This window comes from Hemiscyllium ocellatum, unplaced genomic scaffold (genome assembly GCF_020745735.1).
Source record: "Hemiscyllium ocellatum isolate sHemOce1 unplaced genomic scaffold, sHemOce1.pat.X.cur. scaffold_372_pat_ctg1, whole genome shotgun sequence".
NCBI lineage: Eukaryota > Metazoa > Chordata > Chondrichthyes > Orectolobiformes > Hemiscylliidae > Hemiscyllium > Hemiscyllium ocellatum.
In genome coordinates this window covers 34677-58214 of record NW_026868595.1, presented here as the reverse complement: position 1 = coordinate 58214, position 23538 = coordinate 34677, and the positions used below count along the sequence as shown (strand labels likewise).

Here is a 23538-nt window from a genome sequence, read left to right as displayed (position 1 = left end):
TATGTCTGTTCATTGTCACCTTCTTTCACAGTCTCTGTCCAAATCCCTCATTTCCCATTTCTGGTCTTTGGAAACTCTGACTGCAGAAGACAGTGTGAAAGTGCAGCTGATGAGGCAGTTTCTCCTCCCGCTGACTGGAGTGTGGAGAACTGGGCTCACATTCTCTAGATAATATATCTGTCACTTAGGCCTGAGGCCTTCGACATGTTTCCTTTTAAATTCCAAATGCAATTCATAATATTTTGCTTTTCGTGTAAAATTAATGAACAGTGACAGCAGAGAATGATCAGCGTGTGATATCCGCAGTGATTCCTGCCTCACCTCGTTCTTCCCAACAAACTGAGAATGAAGGACGGAGAATAAACGAGGAGGTGAAACAAAAGCGCTTCTAGAACCGAGGTAAGAAACTCCAAATAGAATTAGCAGAACAAAACAACGAGGTGTCAAAGAGGTCCATACTCGACGTGATTGTTCGGTGTTCGAGATGGGAAAGCTATCCAGCCTGAGGCACCTTCATGTCTCTTGTTGCTGACTGAATCAGAAAGAAGAGGTTTCACGAGACCTCCACTTGTCTCACTTTGCTGTCCCCACCACCTCCCCTGACCAGGTTTACATTTTCCTGCTCTTCTATGAGGTAAATGATGCAACGTCATTTCGTGTCTATCACTTTCTCAGTTCCAGTTCCAACATGGCTTCGATTTCAGAGCACATGTGAAGGTTAGACTGTAAATCCATTCGTTCCTGTTGTGAAATGACTGAGTCGCTAACGTGCGAACTGCACCAAAGGATGATTCAGGATTTCTGGTGTTGGTTCATTCGCGTTGAAAAACAGCAGACAAAATCAAAATGAGGCCTTTCAGAGATAATCTTGGGATTAATTTGACAGAGAGGCGACATCAACAATCCGTGGTGCACTGTGACACCAGCAAATAAGTGTTACCTTGTTTTCAAACTGTGTTTCCTTCGCACTGAAAGCAAACGCGGTACCTTTGTTACAGAAAGGGTGAGGGGACGGAAACTGCACTCCTTACCAGGATGATAATTGCTGCTGTACACGTTGGCGCACGTTCAAGACAAGGTATGAGAGCAGCTTAACAAAGTTTCAGAAAGCAATTAATTGTAATTGCTTTCCATTTCACTTCTACATCAGGTATGGATTGTTTGCATCCAATTAGAAGGACTATGGTAGCAGATACCCGGAGAAACTACCACGGCAAATCCCGCGCCAATCATCTCACTGTTTTTTCAGTGTTGTCGGGTCAAAATCCGAGCAATCCATCGTTAGCAGCAGCATGACGATTCGTCGTGCTCATGAGTTGAAAGGTTCAAGAAACTAAGTCATTCCCTCCTTCTCCAGGGTATCTTCGGATGATCAGTGAATCATGTCTTATTGATAGAGACATGTTTCTAAAAGTGTCAGGTTCTAAGCAGACACCTGCAATAGGTCGGGATCAAGTGAAGAAGCGGAGTGGGGAATTCAAATAAAAGTGCATGGCAATGATGACTGGAACGCATGAGGCAGGAAGTAATCGTGGAGCTGGTGGTGTTAGGCTCAGTGTTGATGCCAATGGGTCTGCCTACACTGCCCACTGTTGATTTTGTCTCACACTCACTCCAGGTCAATTCACCACAATAACCTTCTTCCTCTTAGTGTGAGGATCCCTCTGGGTGTGTGAACGCCGTCAATGGGCCAAGAAAGGATGGACACATTCTCCTTATTCTATCAGTTTAAACAGGTGATCAGTACAGTTTGAAACCAATGTAAGTGCCCATTGACTTTCCCTGTACATTTTCAGTGGAGAATGTTAAACTGTGAAATGTCTGTGCAAAAGCGGGCATTGATTGCAATTCTCACCAAACAACATTTTACACAAAAAAGAAAAACATTTCCAAACTTTTGTGATGAAGTGGTTAAGGAACTACAAGTGTGGATGTGTAAACGCACTTCTAGTGGAGGCACTGTGAGTCGGTTCGTTAAAGTGCTTCTCTAGTAAACAAGAGAACTTGGAATCAAATGCCAGTGGTGGATGTCCAATCTTTCAAAGGCTCATTGTTTCATCTTCTTCAGATGTCATATTGCTGATTCCATGGCTTTCTGATTTGAGCTCAGCCTGTTGTGATTTGCCTCTCCTTGAGTTATTCCCGACTTTTTTCTCCACCAATGAATGTTGTTTCTTGCTGACTGTTAATAAAAACTGGAACTTCTTTCCATTGTCCCACAAAAAAAATCTTTTCTTCTCTTCTGTTGCGCTCGCTCTTTCACTCCCAGTTTTAGTGGGAATAACGAGTTGAGGCAGCAGACACTGCAGATTTGCCGGGAAATGTTATGGCCATAGCACAGACACGAAGAGCTGATCATCTTCATTTTCTGCAGTCACTGATCATTCATCTTTCACCAACAGTAAATACATCATTATCATCCTATATTTCGGATGAAACTGCTTTTATTTCCGGAGGAAAAGATGTTGCATTTAGAATTCGAAAGACTCATAACATGTTGAGTAAATAACGTCTCCTTACCGCAGCCCTAAGTAACAGATACATTATCGGGAGAATGTGGGCCCAGCTATACACAATCCAGCCATTGGTGGGAGGACATAGTCTCTCAGCAACTCCACTATTACACTGCCTCCGAATGTGAGACATTTCAAAGACCAGAAATGGGAAATGAGGAATATGAACAGATTGAGCGTCAGAAAATTTGAAACAGAGTGGTGCGTACATAACACAAAGAGACAAATACAGACTCCATTGATTTATACAAAGGGAGGACCATTCGACATGGCTGCTGAGTGAGAGAAGGTAAAAGAAAAAAGTAATAATATAAGCACAAACCTTCAGAAGCTGAAAGACTATGGAAACAGCTTTACAGTCGATGAAACCATTTTAAATATGTCGAAATGACGGGTGTCAGCGAATTTTGATAAAAATGTTTACAAAACTGGTCATTTCCCCGCCATCATGATATGGCAATCTGTAACTAATCTGTTTCTGTCGATCTGAAACATTAACTCTGTTTCTCTCCACAAATACTGCAAGGCGCATAATCTATCAGTCAATCCCTGATTTTGTTTTAGATTTGCATCAACCGTAGTTCTTTATTTTATGTTAGCATGAATCACGTTTGGTACAAAAGCGAATCATTTCTCAGCTCCCACTTCATTTCCTGTTTCACAAACACTGTCATCACAATGGGCGGGAAGTGCCGAACTCCCATCTCCAGATTGGGAACTGAACGCGCGCCGCGGCAGTGAGTGAGTAGATACATAACGGTTACTTCACCAACGAGGGCGGCAGAAAACACTGTCTCCTTTCTCAATGACACTGCTTTTGCATTTTCCTTTCGGATCAGTCTCGCTGCAGATCGGTTTCCCCCGTCTTACATTTTTTACAGCTTTTAAAAATGACCACTTGGCCCATCACGCTTTGTGGCTCAGAGACATCATTCTATTATAGTCCCACTTTTCGTTTTTGCCACATAATCTCGTTTATTCTAATGTTTCCAGGGCAAATGCCAATGAAATTCTCCCTGTGATCGTAAGTGATCGAATAATGAGACTGAAGTCTGACATGGTCATACTATGTTGTAGGAGAAAGTGAGATGCTGGAGATCAGAGCTGAAAATGTGTTGCTGGAAAAGTGCAGCAGCTCCTTGGATGCTGCCTGAACGGCTGCGCTTTTCCAGCAACACATTTTCATATTATGTTGTAACCCCCTTGAGAAACTCATCCTCATTTTCAGCCACAGTGGAAGATATACGGACACATCTCCCCACAGGGGCAGAGGTCGTAGGATTATACACGTTCCATGTGCTTCATGTTTAAAGTTTCTTTGACAAAACACAGCTTTAGGTTGAACGCAAGCCCATTTTCCAGTTAATATAAAACGTTGCAGTGAGCTGTGATATAAAATCGACAGTGAGCTGTAATAATCTCGCAGGTTGTTCATGTGTAATGTTCAATTTCCCAAAATCCACCGACCTGTGGCACCTGAGAATCTGAAAGAACAGCGACAAGCAAATAACCCTCATTTAAATCAACTGACACACGGCAAACTCGAAACACTTTCACGTCGGGTCTCGTTTTGCTTCTCTGCCTGTTTCATCTCCATCTGCTTCTGACCATCCAATTCCGAAGTCACTGAGCTGTTTGATATAAACACAGGAAGATCGTAAATTCAATGATTACCTGAAAGCGGGGCTATGGAATATCAAACACCGAGTATTGAGAAGGTATGTGCTTGCACACGGCAGGATAAAGAGATACCAGGATCTTATCTTCCCGATTCTCATAGGATGCATTTTGGCAGTTATACCCAATCCCAATGTTCCAATCGATACCATATCTGGAACACAGATCGGGTAGAATGAGTTCCACCCTTTCCAGCCCAGGTACATTTTGCAAAAGTTGTCCAGTAACTGCAGTTGGTCACAGGTCTACAGAACTGAAAATGTCTTTTGGCACTTGCACTGTTCACATCTCTTTTCCAATTTTGTGGTCCATCAGTTCAAACGTATTTGCCCATGTACATGTGCAACTGAACGGTTTGATGAGTGTGCTGGAGATTTGCACCAATCCTTACCTGGATCAATTGAATCCTCACGCGCTGATTTGATCCCAAACAATAGGATGGGTAGGAAACTTCGGTTTTCTCTGCACTCAGCCGTAGTCGGCAGGATTCCAACCTCCGTGAGGAATTTCCAATGGATTTCAAGTCGAACACTTTAACTATTCGCCCACGGCAGCAGAACCACGTCAGCGGTATACCTTTCCAGTTCTCTCTTTCTCCGTGGAGCTGTGGCAGAGTTAATCATTGCTGGGTTCATTTGAATTCAAACATCAAAGCTTCCAAAAGGGCTAAATGTCGGGATATGTTGGGACTGGATCCTCCATGCCAATAGAATGGAATGGACATAGAGGTGAAAACAAAAGCAGAAATTGCAGGAAAAACAACTCAACAGGTCTTGCAGCATCTGTGGAGACAGATTCAGAGACAATGTTTCAAAGTTTCTTCAGATCATTATTAGAGGTTTGCTTTCCACCACATGTAATGCAAAACCTTGTGGATTTCCTCAGAAGTTTCTGTTTTTCTGTCAGTGTCCCGAAATCCGCAGTCTATAACATTAGTCATTAAAAGAATACAGAAACACGTTTGTGGTTCCGGATAAGATTACTGTTTTAGGGAACATTTTGCTGACCCAATTTAAAACCCAGAACTGTGCAGGAAAGAAGGCGGATGAAGTGAGAACAGTCATAGATCCGCACCTGAAGATCTCAAACAACCGAACTTTCGTTTAACAGCCGCAAGTGTTGACCAGTTTCGGCAGAGAGACTGTTGAATCCAGAGCTTGCATGGCCCTCTAAAACTGGCTGTTACTGATTTCAAGTTTGGCCTGCCACTCCCTGAATGTCAATTTTCCTTTATGATTATTACGTGCCCAAAATAAAATCTGATATATTCATTGTGGAGACAAGGTCACAGTCTGATCGCACCCTCTGCAGACACATTCATGTCACCGGTAACCGGTTCTTCTATAACCAGGACTGTATCCGTTTGAACCATTCAGTGTCTTGTCTGTACCAGAGCTTTCTCATTGTTCCAAAACCGAGATGATGTTTAAATTCCTGATGTCTAGGAATGAGGATCCTTTCAATATCTCAGATCTGAGCATGTCTGAAGAACATCAGAATCAATGGTCCGGCCTCTTAACGAAGGGAAAGATGTCTGTACTGTCTCTGCTCAGTTGGGCGATTCACACTGCATTTCCCTCTAATTCTGCTTCCCAATCTGGTCGTAAAGATTCACAAAAGTGCACACTAGATTTCCTGTTGCATTTCGTTACAAAAATTCCACCTGCCAACTGACAATGTTTTCGCAAATTCACTTCATAAACCTCTGCCTTACAACATTACCAGGCATGAGGAAATCCCCTTTTCTGGACAGATTGCCGAGGGAGGTAAGGTCTTTTTTTGGAGGAAAGGTGAACCGGATATTTCCACTGACTGTTCATAATGACGTTGGAAGGAGCAGTGAGGATGGGCAATTTGATAAACAGTAGGAAGTGTTGTCACTCACCAGGGCCAGTTCCCTGAGCACTGGGATTGAAGATTTTTGAATGGAAGGCAGCACGTGCGCAGAATAAATGCAATCGAGCAGTATCCGTCGAAAGAGAAACAGGAGTGTATTTGTGTTTCAGACCTCGAGTTTCCTAAATGTAGACAAATGTCCAGAACTGTTTGATGCGACTGGGTTTTGAAGTTTGAAAAATAATTCGTACTGCAGGAGGTAAGTCGAAACTCAAATTGCCAATTTGTAGTCGATAGAATTCGAACCAATGCAGAGAAACCCCGGAAGGATTGCTAACGCATGACCTTATCCCCTCAGCCGCAGCTACGTGGGGCGTGGACCCTTAGCATTGCTTCTGGAATGGAGGCTTCCAATCTGAAAGACTGCTTCCTGGCTTGCTCTGTCTGCACAATGATCTCAATATTTGCTTTCCATATATATTTGTTAACAATGGAGGAAGCTGATGGGAGTTGAACTGAACGACACACATTGATGTTGGATAGAGCGGATGGGAAGAATCCATTTTCATGCGCAGTGAGATTAATAAACTTGGTAATGGATCGAGAAAGAAAGATGTCATTTCATTTGTATAGTGTCTGCCAGCGCCAAATGGATCACAGCTGATGAAGTGTTTTTGAAGCAGAATCGTCATCGGCAAATCGAATTTGTAAATCAGGGCAGATTGTTTAACCAGAGGTCAAAAACGAAAATAATTCCAATGCTCACAATTGCCACTGGACACAAGAGTGAGTGCAGACCTAACTTTAGAGATTTGTTTGGCTTTGATTTAAACGTGGGATAGTGTAGGACCAGAGGGTCTAATGTTAGAGGAAGGGGTTGCCCATTTAAGACACAAATGAGGAGGATATTCTCTCTTTCAGAGGGCAGCAAATTTGTTGATTTCCTTACAACAGAGGACTGACAAGGCTGGGTACATTCACAACTGAGGTAAAGAGACATTTACGCACTTTGGGAATCAAGGACCATGGGGTTAAGGCAGAACGGTGGAGTTGAGGACTAAATCTTCGAGTAAAAAGTGAGGTCTGCAGATGCTGGAGATCAGAGCTGAAAATGTGTTGCTGGTTAAAGCATAGCAGGTCAGGCAGCATCCAAGGAACAGGAAATTCGACGTTTCGGGCCAGAGCCCTTCATCAGGAATGAGGAGAGTGTGCCAGGCAGGCTAAGATAAAAGGTAGGGAGGATGGACTTGGGGGAGGGGCGATGGAGATGTGATAGGTGGAAGGACGTCAAGGTGAGGGTGATAGGCCGGAGTGGGGTGGGGGCGGAGAGGTCAGGAAGCAGATTGCAGGTTAGGAGGGCGGTGCTGAGTTGAGGGAACCGACTGAGACAAGGTCGGGGGAGGGGAAATGAGGAAACTGGAGAAATCTGAGTTCATTCCTTGTGGTTGGAGGGTTCCCCGGAGGAAGATGAGGCGCTCTTCCTCCAACAGTCGTGTTGTTATGTTCTGCCGATGGAGGAGTCCAAGGACCTGCATGTCCTCGGTGGAGTGGGAGGGAGAGTTAAAGTGTTGAGCCACGGGGTGGTTGGGTTGCTTAGTCCGGGCGTCCCAGAGGTGTTCCCTGAAGCGTTCCGCAAGTAGGCAGCCCGTCTCCCCAATATAGCGGAGGCCACATCGGGTGCAGCGGATGCAATAGATGATGTGTGTGGAGGTGGAGGTGCAGGTGCAGGTTTGGAGGTCCACCTCCAAACGGACCCCACCACCAGGGATATATTTCCCTCCCCTCCCCTATCAGCATTCCGCAAAGACCACTCCCTTCATGACTCCCTCGTCAGGTCCACACCCCCCACCAACCCAACCTCTAGTCCCAGCACCTTCCCCTGCAACCGCAGGAAATGTAAAACTTGCGCCCACACCTCCTCCCTTACTTCTCTCCAAGGTCCCAAGGGATCCTTCCATATCCGCCACAAATTCACCTGCACCTCCACACACATCATCTATTGCATCCGCTGCACCCGATGTGGCCTCCTCTATATTGGGGAGACGGGCCGCCTACTTGTGGAACGCTTCAGGGAACACCTCTGGGATGCCCGGACCAACCAACCCATTCACCCCGTGGCTCAACACTTTAACTGTCCCTCCCACTCCACCGAGGACATGCAGGTCCTTGGACTCCTCCATCGGCAGAACATAACAACACGACTGTTGGAGGAAGAGCGCCTCATCTTCCGCCTGGGAATCCTCCAACCACAAGGAATGAACTCAGATTTCTCCAGTTTCCTCATTTCCCCTCCCCTCACATTGTCTCAGTCGGTTCCCTCAACTCAGCACCGCCCTCCTAACCTGCAATCTTCTTCCTGACCTCTCCGCCCCTACCCCACTCCGGCCTATCACCCTCACCTTGACCTCCTTCCACCTATCACATCTGCATCGCCCCTCCCCCAAGTCCCTCCTCCCTACCTTTTATCTTAGCCTGTCTGGCACACTCTCTTCTTTCCTGATGAAGGGCTCTGGCCCGAAACGTCGGATTTCCTGTTCCTTGGATGCTGCCTAACCTGCTGTGATTTAACCAGCAACACATTTTCAGAGTTGAGGATTAAACAAATCAGCCAGGATCTCATTGAACGTTGACGCTGACGGGATGGCCCAAATGGCTTCCATCTGCACCAATGCCATTTCTGTGAATTTGAAAATGCTGGAGACCATTGTAACGGAAGTAAAGCAGATAGTTTAGAAAAGATGATTGTAAACTCAGTCAACATCTTTCGTTGAAAGGAAAATCACACTTTGGCAATTTGCCGGAGATTTTTTGCTGACGTGAGATGAGGATTTTATCAAGGAAGCAGATAGATGAACTCTATTTCTATTTCTAGCAGAGACTCAATATGGGGCCAAATAAGAAAACGTCGTTGAACAAGTTAAGAGTTCATGGTGTTGTGTAATAAATGCCTTTTGACTGTCCATTATTTACTGAACACAAGCCACCGAATCATGTGTAATTTTTAAAGTTGTAAAATGTAAATCGTGAAATGCAGTAATGTCAGGCATATGGCTTCAATGATCTTTCTCTGTATTAACGACCTGATGAAGTGGCAGAGTGAAATTTGTCCAGTTTTGCTGATGAGGCACAATAGATTGCAGGACATCTTGTGATGAGGTTGGGGAATCTGCAATGCGATATACTGAATGTAGGTCGTCTGGGTAAGGAAAAAAAAATGACAGATGCAGTTTCCTGTCGGGTATGTGAGGCCATGAATTCAGTAGGAAGAGTCAAAGTCCGAAAACTATTAAAATCGAGAGAAACTGCAATAAAATGTGGTGCAGAATAATCTGGATGTTCTTACGCATGAAACAAAGATGAGCAACTGATTTATTATTTTCTGGCAAAAAGATCCATACCCTTCTCTAATTTTTGCAATGAGATGGTTTTCCAGGAAATCACTGGAACTAAGGAATCTGTAAATTAATCGAAGACCATGATAAGTTTCGTTTTGTTCGATGGGACATATTTGATGCATCATTTAATGTTCTCTGAACTTTTTTTACAAAAGACCCGAGACTGGGCGAGTAAAATTAAGATCACTGAAGATTATTGCCATCCTTTATTTATCACACACAATTTTTTTTCTCATATGTTTTATTTCACATCATAGTTGCTGTGAGTGGGCTTGCAAACTACACCCGCTGGTGACTTGTTTCCTCACAATTTCTCATATCTAAACAAACAGATTCTACATTCTTACAATTGGACTATTTTCGACAGTCTTGTGTCCCATATCTCAGGAGGAATCCACTGCACAATTATCGTGTTCAGAGGATGTTCATGAGAATGTTCTCAGGACTGAGGCATGGATGTGGAGTTAGGTTCGCACGCTTGAGCTGGGAGGTTCATTTCAGAAGTTTCGTCACTCTGTTGGTAAATCTTCAGTGGGCCTCAGGCGAATCAGTGAACATGATTCCTGTTTTCTATTTATATGTTTGGGTTTCTTTGGGTTGGTGATGTTATTTCCTGTGGTGATGTCATTTCTTGTTATTTTCCTCAGGGGGTGGTAGATGGGGTATAACGCGATTTGTTTGTTGATAGTGTTCTGGCTGCAATTCCAAGCTTCTTGGAATTCCCGATTGCGTCTGTTTGTCTTGTCCTAAGATGGATGTGTTGTTCCGGTCGATGTGGTATCCTTCCTCATCTGTAAGGATACTAGTGAGAAGTTCATATCGTTTTGTGGATAGTTGGTGTTCATGTATCGTCGGGCTAGTTTTGTGCCTGTTGTCCAATATATTGTTTGTTACAGTTCTTGCACGTTATTTCGTAAATTGTATTAGTTTTGCTTGTGGTCTGGATGTGGTCTTCTAACTTCATTAGTTGCTGTTTTACTGTTTGGTTAATGTGATTCTATTCTCGGTGGAATTTGGCGAGATGAACAGGCATCTAACTGAAAAGTGCAGAATACTGAATGCCCTGGGCAGAGTGGATGTTGGGAAAATGTTTCCATTAGTTGGAGATACTCGGACCTGAGGGCATAGACTTAGAGTTAAGCGAAGACCAAATAGAACAGAGATAAGGATAAAAGTCTTCATCAAATGAGTGGTGAGATTATGGAATTCATTGCCACAGAAGGCTGTGGAGGCCAGGCCGATGAGTATGTATAAGACTGAGATAGATAGATAGGTTCTTGAGAATCAAGGGAAACGAGGAGAAGCGGGAGAATGAGGTGAGGAAACGTATCATGCAAGATTGAAATGTATAGACGACTTGATGGTCTGAATGGACTAATATCTGCTCCTATATGTTATGGTCTAATATGCTAACTAAGTGCCCAAACTGTGTGTTCTGCAATGTTTGTTGTGTCAAGTTGCATTTTGCCTCAGTTTAGATACACAGGTTGTTATCAGCTGCAGATTTCATTTCGAGTTACTTGATCTTAAATCCACACCTTGATTACCTGAAAACGCTGAAAAATAATCAGAAACTCAGAGGGCGAGAGGGGTAGGTGGAGGGAGAGGGGGTGCAGAGTGAGAGAGAGAGAGAGAGACATCAAGATGGTTTCAATAGATCTGGGAATGCTAGACATTGAACAGGCTTTAACAATAAGTGGTTTGTATCAAGAAAAAAAGAAAGTTCTAAGTTAGGGTGGATCACAGGAGCAATGGAATATCAGAGCCATTAAGCCCGGAGAAGAGAAATAAAGTGTGTGCTGGGGCCAGCTTCAAACTGAAAGAAAATAAAGGACATAAACAATTGGAAAAAAAAGTGGAAAGTATGTAAATTCTGAATTTGCTGTATACGGTTTTGAATCCAGGAAGCGAGGAAGTGTGGAGGAAGGAAGCTAGAGAACTCATTAGTTTGTCACCTGGACCCACTCTCTATCCTGTTTCAAGCAACACATTATAAATTAGAACACGTGGCCCAACGGTCGAGGAGCTCACTGGCTGTCAGTCTCTCTTCTCCGGTTGTGCCTGAACACTGGCAACCTTTGAGACAGAACGTTCTGGGGAATCTTTTTCCCTGAGTTTGGCTTCTGCTCAATTAATCTGTTCTCCTCTAAGGTTCTCAGATTTTCTTTCGTGAATTTCTTTCCTGAGCTGACAATGTCACTTATATCTTCTTTCACAGGGGATTGAATAGAGACGTCAACGAAACAGCACATCAAAATTTGAAAGAGTGACCCTTCTGCAGGGCCTGAAAATAACCAGCCTTCAACTGTCAAAGGAAAAACTGTCAAGGGATAACCAATTTTGACCTACAAAGATTGAAACCTGAAAGCAACAACACCCCCAGATTTTATGGACTACATAAAGTGCACAAACCAGACATCCCACTCAGACCCAGAGTATCACTACCAGGGACACCATCACACAAACTTGCTAAAGAACTGCAACAGAAATAAAAACATCTGATCAGCGGATCCAGACACTCTATACAGTCAACGCTGGAATTCTTGGACATCATCGGAAATATACATATAGACAAGGAAGAAACTATGGTCTCATTCGATGTAAAAGCATTGTTCACTTCTATCGACAAAACCCTACCCAGAGAAACAATAGCCAACCTGCTGGACATACAGAACAGACAACAGGGCGTTGAATCTTTCAACACGGATGGCATAGTTAAACTACTCGTCCGGTGCCTCACAACGCTTCATATTCAACAACCAAATATATGAACGGTACACCAATGGGCTCACCCATCTCTGGACTCATAGCAGAAGCGGTAATGCAAAGGTTAGAACAAACTGTCTAACTGCAAATTCAACTCTGGGTCAGATATGTGGATTACATCTTTGTAATCATTAAAAACACAGAAATAGAGAACACACACCCGATCATCAACGCCATCCTCACAGGAATCCGATTCACTAGAGAAGAACAAAAGGACAATCAACTCCCATTCCTAGACGTGATGGTAAAGAGAACACCGAACAGAGAATACACCACAAAGGTATACAGGAAAGTCACTCACACAGACCAAGTCCTGAACTATGAAAGCAACCACCCCATCACACACAATAAGTTGCATCAAAACACACTTCAAAAGGGCCACAACACATTTCAGTACACCAGGACTGCAAAAACAGGAAGAATAACACCGATACAATGTTTTAGCCAAAAACGGATAACCCCGCAATTTCATCAACAGATGCCTAAGGGAAAGGCAACGGAATGAGGACATGCCACAACGCAAATGACTAGCCACACTACCTTACATCAAGAGTGTTTCAAAACTGACAGCCAGATTACTGCGACCACGAGGACTCATAGCAGCACACAAACCAACAGCCACTCTCAGACAATGACTCACCAGAACGAAGAACCCGATACCCAGCATGAGCAAAACCAACTCAGTGTACAAACTCCCATGCAAGGACTGCACAAAACACTACATAGGACAAACAGGAAGACAAATAACGATCCGCATCCATGAACAACAATTAGCCACGAAACGAAACGACCAGCTATCCTGAGTAGCTACACACGCAGATGACAAGCAACATGAGTTCGACTGGGACAACACTACTATTATTGTACAAGCCAAACAGAGATCAGCCAGGGAATTCCTAGAGGCAATGCACTCATCCACAGATTCAATCAATAAGCACATCGACCTGGATCCAATATACCGACCACTGAAAAGGACAGCAGGAACTGAAAACCGGAAGTGGCAGAGACAAACCACTATAAATTCCGCAGGAAACATCACAGGAGCGCTTCTCAGGAGGCTCCCAAGCACTGAGGATGTCACATAGACAGGGGACGAAACGTCTGCAACAAAAATTCGCAGCCTGGGCAACAGAACCACAACAACGAGCACCCGAGTTACAAATCTTCTCGCGAAGTTTTAACCCCAGTCCTGTTTCTCAAGGATGTGGAGGGGACCGGGTTTGAGAGTTGGGTTTGAGTTTCGCTGTCTTTGCTCTTGCTTCTGGTCTTACACATCCTCCGCCGTTTTCCTTCACTCACTCTTCATCTTGCACTCTCTCTACCTACCAATCTCCATGTCTCTGAATTACCTGATGCTTGGTTTTGCTTCTGTCGTGAAGAGATCACAGGCAATTGTTCGTGGAAAACAGCAGGGATGAAGACACAAGCTGCTGTTAGGGCAACATATGGAGTGATGTGTTCGCAGATTGTTTCCAAGATAACAGATTGGGAATGGGGTTGCAGTTCTTGATAGGGAACAGAATGATTTAACAGGCCATCAGTCGTAGAACAGAGTGGGGAATGTTTCACAGGTAATTCCTGGGGAGGCAGAGTGGGGATTGAGTTACACGTTGTTGCGACGTAAGCAAAATGGGGCTGGGATCACATCATATTGCTACGAAAACGGTCACGAAACGGGATCACAGGCCAATGCCTGGATTACAGATCGTTGATGGGAGAAAAACGTGGGGTTGGGTTCAGAAAATTGATAGGGAAGGAGGATGAGAATGGGTTCACAGACCGTGGCTCTGAGAACGATCGTGCATATGGATACACAGACCATGGACATCACAGTGCGGATGGGATCACACGTCGTTGGTGGTAGAAGAGAGTTGAAATGGATTTCCCAGCCGTTGCTGCGAGAAAAGAATGAGGATGGTTCATTGGCCATTACGAGAAGAACAAAATGGGAATGGGTTCACAGGCCGTTGCGAGGGGTAGAGTATGGGGAAGGCTCTTGTGATCGATATGCAGCGGGGATGCCGTCACAGGCAGTTGGGAGGAGAACAGAGTCGGGGTGAGGTTTCAGCCGTTACGAGGGAAATAGGGAGGACTGAGTCACAAGTCATTGCTAGGAGTACAGAACTCGGCCAGAGAACAGTCACGAGATGTGGCTACAGGTCTTTCATGTGAGAAAAGAGTGGGGAACGATGCACAGTTTGTTGTTAGGGGAGCAGAATGGGAATGTGTTCGCAGACTGTAGCCAGGGCACGGATCAATTATGATTTCAAACGCCGCTGTCTCCAGGACGGAAATGAAGGAAATGGGAGAAACTCAATAACATATTCACTGGAATGATTTTCCAATTCATCAGAAAGCCAAATCACGATGAATCGACTCACCGCAGGAGTTTGTTTAACAACAGCGATGAAATGACAGTCTCCATTCTTGTCGAGTAACAACTCAACTTGCCTGGGACATAAAGCATCAGTCGAGCTGTTTGTGGCCTTCTGCCCGGGAGGTGAACACCGTCATGACAGCTGAGAAACTTTGCAAAACTCAGCACGATTCCACACCACAGTTAATTCCCGGGGAAGCTAAACTACGATAGTTTGAACAAAGATGCAGCAGGGATCGAAGCAGCATTTCAACAAAGGGAGCAGCAGTGGAGTTGAACAGCTGAAACGACAGAGAGGGAAATTTGAACACACCCACCTTGCAGGTTTGGAAGTAGAATCCAGTGCCTTAGACCGCTCGGCCACACTACCAAGCAATCAACCACCCCATTTTCTTGTATTTCTAATTGTGCTCCACCAATAACAACACATGCAAAGTCACATGAAAAGGGTTCCATGGTCCCTCTCCGACTCGCACGGCTGCTGGATGTGCCCGGCTACAATGCCAATTTCGCAGCAGATAATGAAAGCCCATCAATCCGGATAAAAATCAATGGTAAGCTGAGGCTATCTTCTCAGACTCTTTTCAGCTACAAATGTATCTGTGAGTGCGTGAGCATACATGTTCGCTTATGATTTGGTCAAATAACCATGAACTGCTTGACATTACTGCAATTTCGATTCTTACTTTGCTAAATGATTTCACCCATTGCTCGAAATAGGACAACTTTCACGTTTACACGGAACATGAAACACACCGGACTACAGGGAAAATAAACAAAGCTGAGCAGGCCGTGTTCCACATCATACCGTGCAGCATAGTTTCAGTCACTGTGTCTGTTTTGTAGAATAATAGTCCCAAAGAATGTTCTCCACACTAACACCGGAGGTAGCATTACAATCCGAGAACGACCGATCACATTGTGAGGATGCTCTGACCTCGGGGCCAGTTCGAGATGCCACTTTCCTTGCCTTTTATGCAATTGGCTGCAGGGATGTTCACACCTGGACATGAGCCACATCGACATCAACTGAGTTGGAAACCTGCGTGGGAATCGACGAGAAGCGACTCAATAAATCTTGCTAAATTCCATGGTGCTTATTAGAAATGCAGTTTCTGTTCACCTCAATTTAAAAGGCAGTTTCTGAACAGAGGAACTGAAATCAAAAGCTAATTATCTCACCCCACCCCCACTCCGGGAGTGGTGCTAACTGCACTTGATTGCTTTTTGTTATCGATGTGAAGAGCTCTCACGCCTGAGTCACCTTCACGCCTCTTGTTGCTGAGTGACTCAAAAAGAAGGAGTTTCACCAGAGCTGCAACTGCCTCACTTTCCCAGTCGCTCTCCCCGTTTACATTTTCCTGCTCATCAGTGATTTAATGAAAACCAAAAGGATGCGATGTTATTCTGCAGCCTCTTTGTCGATTCCTCCGTTTAAATTCCAACATGGCTTAGATCTCGGGGCGCACCTTAATACTAGCTTTGAAAGCACAGGTCCAGAGCTTCCTCTGAGAGTGCAATTTCTTTCATTGCTGTTGCTGATTGAATGAGCCACTAACGTGCGAACTGCTCCAAAACATGATGCAGGACCTCTGGTGCCAATTCTCGCACTTTGAATAACGACAGACAGCTTCCAAATGAGGCCTTTCAGATACGACTTTGGGGTACATTTGGCAGACAGAATAGTTCAGGAATCCGTGGTGCACTGTGACACCAGCGCATCACCTTCTTCCCTGTCTTTGAACCGGGCCGCCTCAGCAAGGAATGCAAATGCAGTATTGCTCTTCGTGGAAGGATCGGTAACTACACTCTCAAACTGAATGGCACATGATCAGAAGCAGTTTGTAGAATATCTTTACAATGCTCTGCACAGTAATCAAATGGAAATGCATTGCATTTCACTACGAGAGCAGATTTGTTCAAGCAAATTCGAAGGCAGGTTTGCAGATGGGAAAGCAAGCAGGAAAGCTCCGTTCTTGTCCATGTAAAAGGCTGCAGATGAAGAACAAAACAGTTTCGACCGCGGGAACCTATCTTGCGGAAGGTGAACGTGCTGATCACTATGCTACAGAAACAAGCCCACAGCCGCCCCTGCTGCAGCTCAGTGGTATCCGACACTGAAAGTTGAAGACGTTCTACCTTTCACCTTTCTGTTTCCAAATGCTCGTTGTTTCATGGGAGTTGTTTAATTTTGGCTGTGTGGTATGCATGGACGAGATACACCGAAGTATCTGTTTTCACGCGGTGTAGCCCAATAACGTTGTGTTGCTTACACCGGCTTTAAAAGGATAACTTTTTAGCCGAGCTGGCCGTCGCAGTCTGTGGCACAATCATTTAGTCTGTTCGACTGCTCACTGGAAAGGTAGTATTGTGAAACACTGCAGAAACGAAGGACTTCCTTACTTTTGCTCCGACTGACCATACTCTGTGAAATTTTCCCAGATTCTCAGTTGAGGAGTTTTTGCAGCTGGAAATTACCTCAGAAAGCCTGTTAATTCGTAATGTATTGAACGAATCGCAAAACAGAAAACATTTGGCACGCAACACAAACAAAACTGGCAAACCAAATGCATTTTCAGATACAGTGAGCATGAATGCTAAATGTGAGACACTCCGAGGGCATGAGCCGTAAAGTAATCTCACAACTAACAACAGGGCAATTCCAAATTACTTTTCAATGATACTTGAGCCTCAGTGCACCACCATATCCCAGACAATGCTGAAAAGAGAGAAAGAAAGAACATAATAAGAATGGGCCACAAAAAGTGAATTTCACCAATCACAGTCTCGATTAGATTACCTTTCCCTTCAGGTGTCTCCGGGACAGAAACGAAGGAAATTGGAGAAATTCAATAACATATGACATCAAAATTCATCGGAACGATTTTCCCATTCGCCAGAAAGCCAAATAACGATGAATCGACTCACAACAGCGATGAAATAGCAGTCTCCATTCGGTTCCAGTAAAATCTCAACATGCTTGGAACATAAAGCAACAGTAGAGATGTTTGCAATTTTCCACGCGGGAGGCGAACACGATCATGACAGCAGAGGAAATTTGGCACTTTCCCACTCGACAGTTAATTCCCAGGAAAACAAATCGAATTTTGTTCTGAACGAAACAACATCAGTGGTGGCAACAGCATTTCAACAAGCTGCACCGTTGCAGTCGATCAGCAGCAATGGCAGTGGTGGGATTCGAACCCACGCCCCTGTCGAGACTGGAACCTAAATCCAGCGCCTTAGACCGCTCGGCCACACTACCAACTGCGTCCGTTGCACATTTTCTTACACTTCCAATTGAGCTCCTGCATAACAACAGATGGAAAGTCACGTGAAAAGGGTTCCATGATCCCTCTCGGACTCGCACGGCTGCGTGGATGTGCCCGGCTACAATATCAATTTCGCAGCAGATAATGATAGCCCATCAATCCGGATAAAAATCAATGGTAAGCTGAGGCTATCTACTCAGACTCTTTTCAACTACAAATGTATCTGTGAGTGCGTGAGCATACATGTTCGCTTATGATTTGGTCAAATAACCATGAACTGCTTGACATTACTGCAATTTCGATTCTTACTTTGCTAAATGATTTCACCCATTGCTCGAAATAGGACAACTTTCACGTTTACACGGAACATGAAACACACCGGACTACAGGGAAAATAAACAAAGCTGAGCAGGCCGTGTTCCACATCATACCGTGCAGCATAGTTTCAGTCACTGTGTCTGTTTTGTAGAATAATAGTCCCAAAGAATGTTCTCCACACTAACACCGGAGGTAGCATTACAATCCGAGAACGACCGATCACATTGTGAGGATGCTCTGACCTCGGGGCCAGTTCGAGATGCCACTTTCCTTGCCTTTTATGCAATTGGCTGCAGGGATGTTCACACCTGGACATGAGCCACATCGACATCAACTGAGTTGGAAACCTGCGTGGGAATCGACGAGAAGCGACTCAAAAAATCTTGCTAAATTCCATGGTGCTTATTAGAAATGCAGTTTCTGTTCACCTCAATTTAAAAGGCAGTTTCTGAACAGAGGAACTGAAATCAAAAGCTAATTATCTCACCCCACCCCCACTCCGGGAGTGGTGCTAACTGCACTTGATTGCTTTTTGTTCTCGATGTGAAGAGCTCTCACGCCTGAGTCACCTTCACGCCTCTTGTTGCTGAGTGACTCAAAAAGAAGGAGTTTCAACAGAGCTGCAACTGCCTCACTTTCCCAGTCGCTCTCCCCGTTTACATTTTCCTGCTCATCAGTGATTTAATGAAAACCAAAAGGATGCGATGTTATTCTGCAGCCTCTTTGTCGATTCCTCCGTTTAAATTCCAACATGGCTTAGATCTCGGGGCGCACCTTAATGCTAGCTTTGAAAGCACAGGTCCAGAGCTTCCTCTGAGAGTGCAATTTCTTTCATTGCTGTTGCTGATTGAATGAGCCACTAACGTGCGAACTGCTCCAAAACATGATGCAGGACCTCTGGTGCCAATTCTCGCACTTTGAATAACGACAGACAGCTTCCAAATGAGGCCTTTCAGATACGACTTTGGGGTACATTTGGCAGACAGAATAGTTCAGGAATCCGTGGTGCACTGTGACACCAGCGCATCACCTTCTTCCCTGTCTTTGAACCGGGCCGCCTCAGCAAGGAATGCAAATGCAGTATTGCTCTTCGTGGAAGGATCGGTAACTACACTCTCAAACTGAATGGCACATGATCAGAAGCAGTTTGTAGAATATCTTTACAATGCTCTGCACAGTAATCAAATGGAAATGCATTGCATTTCACTACGAGAGCAGATTTGTTCAAGCAAATTCGAAGGCAGGTTTGCAGATGGGAAAGCAAGCAGGAAAGCTCCGTTCTTGTCCATGTAAAAGGCTGCAGATGAAGAACAAAACAGTTTCGACCGCGGGAACCTATCTTGCGGAAGGTGAACGTGCTGATCACTATGCTACAGAAACAAGCCCACAGCCGCCCCTGCTGCAGCTCAGTGGTATCCGACACTGAAAGTTGAAGACGTTCTACCTTTCACCTTTCTGTTTCCAAATGCTCGTTGTTTCATGGGAGTTGTTTAATTTTGGCTGTGTGGTATGCATGGACGAGATACACCGAAGTATCTGTTTTCACGCGGTGTAGCCCAATAACGTTGTGTTGCTTACACCGGCTTTAAAAGGATAACTTTTTAGCCGAGCTGGCCGTCGCAGTCTGTGGCACAATCATTTAGTCTGTTCGACTGCTCACTGGAAAGGTAGTATTGTGAAACACTGCAGAAACGAAGGACTTCCTTACTTTTGCTCCGACTGACCATACTCTGTGAAATTTTCACAGATTCTCAGTTGAGGAGTTTTTGCAGCTGGAAATTACCTCAGAAAGCCTGTTAATTCGTAATGTATTGAACGAATCGCAAAACAGAAAACATTTGGCACGCAACACAAACAAAACTGGCAAACCAAATGCATTTTCAGATACAGTGAGCATGAATGCTAAATGTGAGACACTCCGATGGCATGAGCCGTAAAATAATCTCACAACTAACAACAGGGCAATTCCAAATTACTTTTCAATGATACTTGAGCCTCAGTGCACCACCATATCACAGACAATGCTGAAAAGAGAGAAAGAAAGAACATAATAAGAATGGGCCACAAAAAGTGAATTTCACCAATCACAGTCTCGATTAGATTACCTTTCCCTTCAGGGGTCTCCGGGACAGAAACGAAGGAAATTGGAGAAATTCAATAGCATATGACATCAAAATTCATCGGAACGATTTTCCCATTCGCCAGAAAGCCAAGTAACGATGAATCGACTCACCGCAGGACTTTGTTTCACAACAGCGATGAAATAGCAGTCTCCATTCGGTTCCAGTAAAATCACAACATGCTTGGAACATAAAGCAACAGTAGAGCTGTTTGCAATTTTCCACGCGGGAGGCGAACACGATCAAGACAGCATAGACAATTTGGCACTTTCCCACTATACATTTAATTCCCCGGGAAGCAAATCAAATATTTTGGTGGACAGAGGGAACGGAAACGGCATTTTAACCAGCTTTGTCGTTGTAACTGATCAGTAGAAATGGCAGTGGTGGGATTCGAACCCACGCCCCTGTCGAGACTGGAGCCTTAATCCAGCGCCTTAGACCGCTCGGCCACACTACCAGCTGTGCTGCCACCCAATGCATTTCCAATTGAGCTCCTGCATGACAACAGATGGAAAGTCACGTGAAATGGGTTCCATGACTCCTCTCCGACTCGCACGGCTGCTTGGATGTGCCGGCTACAATATCAATTTCGCAACAAATAATGATAGCTCATCAATCCGGATAAAAATCAATGGTAAGCTGAGGCTATCTTCTCAGACTCTTTTCAGCTACAAATGTATCTGTGAGTGCGTGAGCAAACATGTTCGCTTATGATTTGGTCAAATAACCATGAACTGCTTGACATTACTGCAATTTCGATTCTTGCTTTGCTAAATGATTTCACCCATTGCTCGAAATAGGACAACTTTCACGTTTACACGGAACATGAAACACACCGGACTACAGGGAAAATGCACAAAGCTGAGCAGGCCGTGTTCCACATCATACCGTGCAGCATAGATTCAGTCACTGTGTCTGTTTTGCAGAATAAGAGTCCCAAAGAATGTTCTCCAGCCTAAAAGCGGAGGTAGCATTACAATCCGAGAACGACAGATCACAGTGTGAGGATGCTCTGACCTCGGGGCCAGTTCGAGATGCCACTTTCCTTGCCTTTGACCTAAACCGTGCAATTGGCTGCAGGGATGTTCACACCTGGACATGAGCCACATCGATACAACTGAGTTGCAAACCTGCGTGGGAATCGACGAGAAGCGACTCAATAAATCTTGCTAAATTCCATGGTGCTTATTAGAAATGCAGTTTCTGTTCACCTCAATTTAAAAGGCAGTTTTTGAAATCAAAAGCTAATTATCTCACCCCACCCCCACTCCGGGAGAGGTGCTAACTGCACTTGATTGCTTTTTGTTTTCGATGTGAAGAGCTCTCACGCCTGAGTGACTTCACACCTCTTGTTGCTGAGTGACTCAAAAAGAAGGAGTTTCACCAGAGCTGTAACTGCCTCACTTTCCCAGTCGCTCTCCCCGTTGACATTTTCCTGCTCATCAGTGATTTAAAGAAAACCAAAAGGATGCGATGTTATTCTGCAGCCTCTTTGTCGATTCCTCCGTTTAAATTCCAACATGGCTTAGATCTCGGGGCGCACCTTAATACTAGCGACGCTATGAAAGCACAGGTCCAGAGCTTCCTCTGAGAGTGCAATTTCTCTCATTGCTGTTGCTGATTGAATGAGCCACTAACGTGCGAACTGCTCCAAAACATGATTCAGGACCTCTGGTGCCAATTCTCGCACTTTGAATAACGACAGACAGCTTCCAAATGAGGCCTTTCAGATACGACTTTGGGGTACATTTGACAGACAGACTAATTGAGGAATCCGTGGTGCACTGTGACACCAGCGCATCAGCTTCTTCCCTGTCTTTGAAACGGGCCGACTGAGCAAGGAATGCAAATGCGGTCTTGCTGTTCGGGGAAGGATCGGTAACTGCACTCTCAAACTGAATGGCACATGGTCAGAAGCAGTTTGTAGAATATCTTTACAATGCTCTGCACAGTAATCAAATGGAAATGCATTGCATTTCACTACAGAGCAGATTAGTTCAAGCAAATTCGAAGGCAGGTTTGCAGATGGGAAAGCAAGCAAGAAAGCTCCGTTCTTGTCCATGTAAAAGGCTGCAGATGAAGAACAAAACAGTTTCGACCGCGGGAACCTATCTTGCGGAAGGAGAACGTGCTGATCACTATGCTACAGAAACAAGCCCACAGCCGCCCCTGCTGCAGCTCAGTGATATCCGACACTGAACGTTGAAGCCATTCTACCTTTCACCTTTCTGTTTCCAATCGCTCGTTGTTTAATGGGACTTGTTTAATTTTGGCTATGTGGTATGCATGGACGAGATACACCGAAGTATCAGTTTCCACGCGGTGTAGCCCAATTACGTTGTGTTGCTTACACCGGCTTTAACAAGATAACATTTTAAGCAGAGCTGGCCGTCGCAGTCTGTGGCACAATCATTTAGTCCGTTCGACTGCTCACTGGAAAGGTAGTATTGTGAAACACTGCAGAAACGAAGGACTTCCTTACTTTTGTCCCGACTGACCATACTCTGTGAAATTTTCCCAAATCCTCAGTTGAGGAGTTTTTGCAGCTGGAAGTAACCACAGAAAAACAGAAAGCCTGTTAATTCGTAATGTATTGAACGAATCGCAAAACAGAAAGCATTTGACACGGATCACAAACAAAACTGGCAAAGTAAATGCATTTTCAGATACAGTGAGCATGAATGCTAAATGATTTTTACTTTCTCAACCTCGACTTCCTGCAGCAAGGTAGGGGTTGCGCACCTCGATATTTGCTGTGGGGAAAAAGGGGAATCCAGGAGAAAACAGTACAAGGAGCGCACTGTCACAGCAATGCCCCACCCACCCCATTTCCATGGTCACCTTCTGCCCCAAGTGTAACACAGTCTGTGGAAGGCCACATCGATCTGTACACCCACCAACAGATTCCCCTGAGAATGGGAGAGAATCAGCCTTGTCTGTGACCCATTACCAATGAGATGGTGAGATAGGAAGATTGAATCCATTCACTATTATCCCAGTGCATTTGTTACAAATTCCAATAATTCCCTGTTAATGCAGTGTCTAAAACTGGAATGCTTATAAGGGGCCCTGAACACCTGTCCGTCCAGTCCTATGTTCTGATCCTTATTACCCAGAATTTGGTCTCCGACTGTTTGATAATCTGAAGCCACATATTGTCTTAGCCATCTATTGCAATCTCTAATGGTGAGAGTTCCCCGTTCTGCTTTCCATTCTGCCTGAACTTTCACAATGTTGTGTCCTGTGAATATTAATACCTCA

General features: G+C 44.6%; 2 non-coding genes across 2 annotated transcripts; both read right to left on the bottom strand.

The window, feature by feature from the left end:
* Nucleotides 1–17747: 17747 nt before the first annotated feature.
* On the bottom strand, nucleotides 17748–17829 carry trnal-uag (transfer RNA leucine (anticodon UAG)). The gene has a single exon. It is a non-coding gene; the product is annotated as a tRNA-Leu (tRNA).
* Nucleotides 17830–20652: 2823 nt separating this feature from the next.
* On the bottom strand, nucleotides 20653–20734 carry trnal-aag (transfer RNA leucine (anticodon AAG)). Its single transcript has one exon. It is a non-coding gene; the product is annotated as a tRNA-Leu (tRNA).
* Nucleotides 20735–23538: the final 2804 nt, after the last annotated feature.